The following is a 9,516-nucleotide window of genomic DNA, read 5'->3' on the forward strand; positions in this document are numbered from 1 at the left end:
CTAACATTTGTAGGGAAATTGCCTGATATACGGAAATTTTACCATAAACAAGATTCCAATGTGGGAAGATTTTTTCATGATGGGAAATTTCTGTTTTGGCAACTTGTGCATTCCACCAAATTCCACTTGGTGGATAATCATTTAGAGCATTTTACAAGACAAGTCTGGGATTGATTTGCAGTTAGACACAAGCAGTGGTGATCTCATGAGAATATTTTTTATTCCCTTCTTCAGCAAAAATGTATGACCTCCAAAAAACTTTCTATATCTGTATTCCCTTAACTACCATTCAGGCTAATTTTTGTTTCGGAAATACAGCCTTGTAAAATGCCTAAATTTTTTGTATTTCCTGGTCCTGGATATATTTGGTGTGAACGGTCCATTGGGTTTAAGGTACTTATTCCAGGGAGGGGCATCACAGCTTGGCCTGGCCCTGTTGGTAACACTGCGATGGTGCACTCTTATCATGACCTCCTGGGGTCAAAGGGCATGCCCAGGCCTGGTCACAGGTGACTAAGCAGTGGTTAGGCTGATGGGATTGTGAGGTTAGGAGTGGGAAGAAAAGAAAAAGGCAAAATGTGGGTCACAAGGTCCAGCTCAATCTTTTATGATGCCCAAACTAAATGCCTGTAGCCCATGTGTGAGATAACACTGCAAATTCTAAGATACATATAGGTACAGGAAAACATAGAAACTATAATCAGGGTTATATTTCAGTATAGGAATATAGGCAACAAAAAATGAATCTCCTCACACTGATGGATCATGATTTTATTCTTCTTACTAAAACAAATAAATATGGGTTCCAAAATAAATTTCCTGAACATAACAATACACACTTTTAATTGCAATTTAACAGAAAGAATGATCAATATGCTTCCTTCAAACACTAAACTCTGCTCCAAACCACATGCTTTTACTGACAGAGGAGTGGTGGCAGACCTCTCCATTAAAAAGACCCAAGTCGATCATTGAAGATTAGAAATGACTGAATACTGATTTCATTTAAAACACAACCCTTTAAAAATATAAATAAACTCCCAATCTGAATCCTTTGAAATATAAGGCTTGTCATGGGAAAGTACATGTTCTACATTACTGTTGGCCTCCTCACAGTATCACAATCAATTTTACACTGTGAGATTTACACATTGTTGCATGCCAAGTAAAACCTACTTCCCAAGACAAAAATCCATGAATGAAATGAATAGTATCTCATCATTTTCTGTGATATTGTTGTGCTTTCAAACACAATACAATGGTGTCAGCTCCATTTGACCCACAATTTAAGAATCATACTAAAACTTTTTTTTTTTTTTGCAGCGTATATTATGTGTTTATTGGATGACATTTCTTGTATTACAAAATCCCAAGAGAAAATGTCTGTCTCAAAGAAAAGAAAGACAGAACGCCAATATGAACGCGGGGAGGCGATAGCATCTGTTTGCTTTTTCTACTTTTCTTTCCCAAGCTTGTTATCGTTCCTCATTTCCTGCTGGACAACAAGTAAATAATTCACATGTATACATGCACTCACACTGCCACTAGGCCTCCCTCACTGAACATTTGGCTCCTTTTTCAAAGCTGTTCCCAAAGCACGGAGACTTCTGTAACTGAAGTCCAAACCGACACAAAAATAAACAAACAAAATGCGGAGCTGTGCAAAATGTATCAATGCACAAAGTTTAAGAAAAAATATAATACACTCTGGAACATAATTAAAACCTCTCCCAAGGAACAGCTCTCTTCCTTGAAAAATATACCTCAAAAAACATGCATTCTTATTTTGAGTGGACTTCCCGCTCCACAGATCTGACCTGTAACGTGGCCTGAAAGCACCACCTTGCTTGTCTTTGTGAAGATGAATGCCATACACTGGAACATATCAGACCAAGCATTTTAGAGCATCTTCATGAAAACAGGCAAGTGTTGTATCCTCCATCAGAAAAGATAGATTTTTTATACTTTGCTGCAACACTGTACTTTGTTAGAGAAAAGAAAGCGAGTATGGTCCTGCTCCACCCATGGCCATCCTTTCCAGGGACTATCCATCTTCTCTTTTGGGTCCTGCTTTTGCTCCCTTGGGTGGAGAGTGCACCACTTGTCTGAATTGTTTCTTGTTTTTGTTGCTTCTTACTCTCCAAGGAGTCGTTAGCATTGTGAGTGTGGATCATAAAAGTGCTCAAATTCTGTACCAATCACATTAGGAAGAGAAAGGAACGCTGACTCCCCACTGTCCGCCTGTTTATAAATGGTCCCAGAAGCTCATTGCGATAATGTTAATATCTGTTTTTGCTTTTAGCCAGTTTGATGGTTGGTTTCCCTCAAGCTCATAAAGATTATTCCTTCAGCTCAAATCACCTCTCAACTCAATGACAGGTTGTCAGCTTGAAAAATATGGACTTGACACATCACCATATATTCTGGATGTTTGGCAGCAATCCAAAAGAAAAAAGAAAAAAAAAGAGCGCATATCTTCTACCTTCAAGTCTACCATGGCGTCTCAGGACTTCACCCCCTGCTCTCTCAACGCAGGTGTTCAAAGTCACAAGGGCCGAGCTGTCAAGTGTGTATCCTGGATGTCCACTCAGGTCCTCTGAAGAGCCCTTGAGAGGGGCGTAGCTGTACCCCAGGCAGCGCCGGGGGGCATGTAAGGAGGGCTGGGGAGGGCAGTCCAAAGGGGTGCAGGCTCTCCCTAAACCCTATAGGAATGCATGGATTTGACTGAGAGCTGTAACGCAAGAGCACTCTCGTCCATCCCTAAGCTCATAATGGAGCCACTTCCTGTTGATAATCAGTTTGTTGTGATGTAGGGATGCTTCAGGTTTTTACACTTGAGGGAAGCATGAAGAGGAGGTGGAGGAAGGTGCTATTATAGTTCTGGTCTGCACACCATAATGATAGTATGGTTTGCCCTTAAAGTCTCAAAAGACCAAATCTAATTGGAGTCTTAGATCCTGCAGCTAACCTCTATGTATGCAATTAGTGGCCACTTTGTCCCTCTTACAGTAGAGTGTGTTGTGTTGAACAAGCTAGTGCCCCACAGCATCCTCGCAGAGCACTTGTCATATCTGTGGTCACTTTTGTGTTTCAGGAGAGAGTTCAGAAGTGTTTTAGTACACACTGTCGGCCCATGGACTGTGACAAAACCCTTTTTGGACAAAACACCCTAAAATAGAATAATATATTGTTGGACAATGTCAAAATGTATGTGTATGTATATGTTTGGATAATATACTGTATGTATAAGTGCGTTTTGGGTTGCCAAAAACAAACAAACAGAAAATATGTAAATGCAGTTTGATTTGACAGCCCTAAATGTAAATACAGACATGCAAACACTGCATTGAGAAACTCTGTACTGTATGTTAGTTTTATAATTTATTATGTCTGTTTTGTTGTTAATGTGCTGGTTATCCAATAGCCTGATTCAACAGCCGGTTTCACGGTCTGACTTTGTAGCATTAGAATTTGTTTGCGCGATGGTTGGTGGGTTCTTTTTTTATTTAACCAATCGCTGCTATTTGGTTGTGACGTATGTAATGTGCTGCAAACTGGGCTAACTGGTATACTAAACTTTTCCCAAATCCCAAATCATAATTTTCATCAAACATTCTCTTTGTTCCGGCTTTAAATCCTCGATCTCGGGAACTGTTGCCAACACAGAATGTATGGCTCTTCGCTAATTGGCTGGTGCCCGAACTTGCACTTCCGGGGTCTCGTAAACTGCCTAGTGTATTTGGGGTCCTGATCTAGTTGCTGGAGAGAAATGAAATTGAGCGGAGGCACTAGGTGGGGCCAGCCTGGCTAGGTATCCATCCCTCAAAAAATGACAAATTACAAAAAAAATACGCATTTAATAACTGTACTTTGTGTCCTCCTGCTTGTTCTGAAAAAATGATAACCAATGATCAAAGAATGACATTCACTTACAATAGATCAAGTACTGTGTCTATTTCTCACAGTATTTTACAAAATACAGTACTGGAGTTGCTTCTAAAATAGTTTGTGACAATGTTGTGGGTAATGTAAGGGATATGCAATCTCTTTTTTTTTTTTAAACTAAGGGCCCTCCTGAAGAAATTAGCAAAGGGTACAAGTGACAGCCCTGCACAGAGCGTGTCTACAGCTTAGAGAACAGGAATGAAACCTACAACCATCTGCCATCGTCAATCCATAGATTAAAAAATGTAAATAGAGTCATATTTTTGATACTTCATTTCCATCATCATTCACAGCAACCAAGTTTACTTTTTCATGACTCAAAGAATTAACAGCAACATCAAAAGTGGTTGCAATTATCATTTTAAAAGCAATTAAGCCACTATACAGTACTGAGATCAAGCTGAGCTCTCTCTATGGCAGGGGGCTCCTAACCACTGTTAATCGTTACCACCATGCGTGCGAAACAGCATCGCACCAGGGCCTATAAAGTGGGTAGGGCTTCTCTCCTGGAGGTAAAATGCCTTTATAGCTCGGTTAGGTGCGGTTGCTATGGAAATGGAGCAGTGCTGGGGAAAATCTCAAAGTACCATTCAAGGCCTCAAGTGTGTTGCAGCATACCACTTCATATGAACCCAGGGCAAGGTCATGGTGGAGCTGTAAGTAAATTATTCTTTCAAGGCCTGACCAAAGTAATAGTGCCTGTTATAGATCAAAGTTGCTTTCCAATATACAGACTTTATTTATTACTCACTACCCGTACTCAGTGGTGGAATATGTGACTGACAGAAGAGTGGCTGCCAATCTGCACCAAAGGACTACCTCCAATCACACACAACTTTGTATTAAGTTGAAATCTGAAATGTTAAGGTCAGTAGTTGTGAGTTTTTTTTCTGCTTTTTGATCTAAATAGGAATCATTATAATTCAATTTTGCTAATAATTAGAATTCAGTCACACAGGATCACAAATTTTGAGTGTGCTGAATGCAAATCAACCAGAGGATTTCATCGATCACGCACAAACCTTTTCTCTTAAACTTTTTTTTGGCAGATCTCTTTTTTTTTTTTTTTAATGACGTTTTGGTGAAAAAAAGGCTTCGTCAGATATTTTTCTTGCTTTGGACCACACTACACACTTTTATCTCGCTGCTCCTTGCATTTGCACCTCTATAAGAATTGTGGTGTGCGTTTTCTGTTTCATTAGAGATCTCTTTTTTATTCACATATATCTATGACACAAACTAAAACCACAGGGAAATCCAAATGCCCATCACTAGACATAAATTCAAAATCTTCCCCCAAAATCTGCCTCACATCATCACCACTGCTCCAGTTTCTGCTCCTCAACTTCTGGCTAGTGAAAGATGCGGAGAAGGAAGGATAAGTGAAAGCCACATATGACATGCCAATTGGTGTAATTATAGGCTTAAAGAACCCTAATGCCGTTTTGAGGACAGCTTTGTGTGTCCCTGTTGAGATTTGAGCTTGTCTGTCACTGAAGCCTCATGGTTGACTTGTTTTTAAGCTAGACTTTAAGGTGAGAATATACAGTGCTTATAGTGATGAAATGATTATCATCCCAGCGTCACTGCAGATGATATTTGTACGAATTTTTGACAGTTTTATGTTCAGAAATTATTAGATTTAAATATGGTTGTATAATTTATAGAACAAGGAAAGGTTGTCCATTGCATCATCTCTTTTTAATGTAAGATGAGTTTCTATAGTATTTTGTCAGTTTTTCCCCAACAACATTTGATTCTAGCATTTGTCAAGTTTCTTTAAAAAAAATTGTCATTCCTTCTTCTTCAAAGTCTAGGCTTAATGAAAGACAACATTAATATTTTACGCTCCGACAGGCAGCGATGTAAAACATGGCTATAATGTTCAGGCTTATACTGTAGGCCTTTAGAGTTTGTTCCATCCCCATAGGACTGCACTGAAACAGGGCTCCTCTGTCTTCCCCCATCCTTCCACATGGTCCGACTCCCTGTACTTTCATGTCCTGCTGCCAAAACGCTGATTTGTGGGTGAAGCCGGTCCTCCGTTCCCTGCAGCCTCAGAACATACAGAACACGGGGACTCAGTGGGAGTTCCTTGCCTTGAGCTCGACTGGAAAAGTTGGGGGTATTTTGGGTCAGACCACCGCAGAGCTCGGGGGAGACCCTCGGCATCCCCCAATATACATACACAGGTTGGTTCCCACAGCTCCCAAAGCACACCGCACATGTTAGAAAGGTCAAGCTCTTGATAGACAACAGAGCACCGGCAATTACTCTGCTATTCCTCAGTGCCTGGAAGTCCCCATTTTTTCTTTTTTTCAGTGAGAGATTGAATGTTTTTCTTGAGTTCATAGAGAATAAAGAGGCAGTGTTTTAGAAGGGGGAAGAAAGGGAGTTAGGACAAGGGGGAATAGGGAGCAGCGTGTAAAGACTTGTGCCTGGATTGCTTCTCGTCAGTCTGTCGCTCCATTGGTGGAAATGGAGAATGTACTGTAGATGAAAGAGTGCAGGTGTGAGTGTAGGAGTGAGAGAGCACATGAGGCTGCCTGCATGTTCAATCTCCACACATACACACTCAGTGACTTTTAATGATCACACACAACCTCTGGCCACTGACATCTCATATTTGAGTGTACATTTATCCAGTTTATATTTCCCATGGAGATGCTGCATTAGGGGCTCCCATTCTGTTTTTTACAAATGACCTTGATTCACAATTTATCCAGGCTTGGCACCAGAACACTACCTTATTACACAGACCCCTTAAGGGTCCACATGCACAAACACTTTGCACAGAAAGATGAATTCTTGTGATATTTGTGAGTTCACAAACTCACATCAATCCGTTTTGACCCTCTTTGGCCTGCTGTTGAGTTTGACCTCTAATTGGTCAATCTGATTGGGCCAATCAGCACTGCAGTTTGGGAAGAAGCCAAAAGTGAAGAGCACCAGTGAATCACAGTGGACAGACATGGGATACTACTGATTTTTACAGAAAGACAGAAAGATAGACCATAATCTAATTCATTTTTGAATAAAAAGCAGAGGGAAGCACTGTGCATTTGTCAATGGGAAAGATATTTATCCATTTTATTTGATTGATCAGCTCTTCAGGATTCACACAGCTTGAAGCATTTGAAAGACTGTTCCATCTTGTCCCGATCACGTTCAGTGAGAGCAATTCCATAATGATAAAGTGTAGAAGAACTCGACTCAGACTACGAGGGCAGGGTATTAAAAATAGCTTACAAAGACCAACCGCATCTTGACAGTTCTGGAGAACACATAAAGGGTCAGCTGTCCCTTAACAAGTGCATTGCTTCTCTTTAATGCAAAAGGCTTGTCCAGCTGCAGTTTGCTTTAAATTTCACTTACCACAATTTTAAGTGTGCACGTAGAATACTGTTTGATCCCTAAAACTGGACTTCACTATACAGTCGAGGCTTATGAAAAAGCATTTGGGCATTGTGCCTTGTAAATCCTAACGTAGCTCTCATTGGCTTAGAGCTGTAAGTCCGGAGGGGTCCCACAGTGCACTTCATTCAGGTTGCTATGCATGTTAGAGAGAGATGGGGGCCTGTAAATGACTGCCAGTAATCAAGCCTATAAAAGTGCAGCTGCCCATAGGATCAGTTCAAAGTGTGGCTGCTGTACTTGGCCCCCATCCACTACTTAAAATTCAGGTGAGACGCGCCGCAAGGGTTTTCAGACCTTCAGCGTAAGTGTGTTCAAGTTGTTTATGTGCAAGGTTGCCCTGGATATGCACTCTGCTCTGGTTAGGTCCAATCCATATCGCCATACCACCGGCCTCAGGAATGTGCGCACCTTTGCTCCTGGGAAATTTGCACCTGATTCACTCTCCACTCATAAAAGTGACTTCTAATAGGCAGATTACAAGACAGCTATCAAATCACACAGGGAGACAAGCCACTAATGGTATCAACTTTGTCATTATAGTTGCTGATGAGCTAGTTCAGACTACTTTAGGCTTTTAAGTTGGTGAACCCTAATGCTTGCCTGAGGAGAGGGGAGGAGAATGTTCAGTAGTCTACAAAGGGCTTCAATCTGTGACTCATGCATGATATGGCTGGGTGGGATTTGTGGGAGATTGCTGTTTGTTTCTTAGATATAACAAAATCCCAAGATTTCTTTGTGTTTTATGAGATGCAACACAAAGGGGATGCCCAACAACTACAATGGCATCTTAAGTGGTGTAGCTAAGTAACGGGTTTACTGAGTTTACTATGTGCTGACCTAATGATAACAAGTATAATGTAATACTAATAAATGCATTTGGCCTTGTAAAAGATATGATGATGTTATCAATGTGCTAAATGTAATTCAGTCATTAGTGACATAGTGACAAGCTGACTTTAGATAGGTACAGTTGTCAAGAAAAAAATAAACTCAAATAGACAAAATGTGTAAGAATGGACCAAATGTTAGCACTGGTAGATTAGAGAATTTCCCCCCATAGATCTGTATTGAGAAATTACCCTGAAAAATCTAGCCAATATTTTTCCAATTTTTTTTTTTTTTCTGTATTTCTAATGGATGGATTAGTAATGAAGCTAATGGTAACTGTATGTTTATATGATCATCACAAATACTACATTAAATTATATTATATCATAGAAAATATTTCCACTAATGAAAACGTAATTACTAAACTTTACTAAAAACTGCCATATTTATATTTGAAAATCATTTATTGATCTCAGCAGTGAGGCATATAACAGATATAGATATCAACAAAAAATGTGTTGCCATAACAATAAAATGTGTCCAAGTAAATGTAACAGAACAGTTTTAAATGTACATCTGCTTTTGACCTAATAAAAGTCCAAGTCATGCTACCGTTAAGACAAAACAACTCATATCTTCCTCATTCTTGCACATTTTCTCCCCAGTTTGGCAGGAATATGTGTGGGTGTACAGGGAATACCTCGCTCATACAGCCTCTTCTGTACTCTGACTTTATAGCTTATTTTTACAATGCATCCATAAACGCATTTAACAAGGATTGTGTTGGTAGCTACACACAGCCTAGTTGCCAGTAAACATGCCGCCTAATTGTCTTACGCACAACAAAAAGATAAATAAAGAGTCATTCCCATAGTTATATTTACACCTTGCTCTGTGTGGCCACGTTTCTCCTTTGACTCTTTTCCCACCAGAACATGAAGATGAATCATTTGTTTCAGGGAGAGGCAATTACATCATAGGGACGCTGACCTGTGATGTAACCATAACAACGCTGACACCACTGGGGGCCAATGATGCATCTGCACATCCCAGACGGCTCACTCATTCTGCCACTGCATCATGTTTTATGGAAGCAGCAGGTAAGTCAGTGGAAAGTGATTAATACTTCTATGGAGAAAGTGAAAAGTCAAGTTTGCAGAGAGATGCCTGGACCTGGAAGACTGGAAACAAAGTTTCCATGAATAATGGCATTGTCTGATTGTATGTAAATGCTATTTTTACTAGAGAAGCTGGGTGTAATCATGACATTGCATCACGTGAATTGTCCTTTGTTAAAACAGATGCTAATCCAGCTTTATCATCTTC

The sequence above is a fragment of the Boleophthalmus pectinirostris genome, unplaced genomic scaffold (assembly GCF_026225935.1).
Source record: "Boleophthalmus pectinirostris isolate CB_2022bp ecotype Guang Dong unplaced genomic scaffold, ASM2622593v1 HiC_scaffold_17, whole genome shotgun sequence".
Classification (NCBI taxonomy): domain Eukaryota; kingdom Metazoa; phylum Chordata; class Actinopteri; order Gobiiformes; family Gobiidae; genus Boleophthalmus; species Boleophthalmus pectinirostris.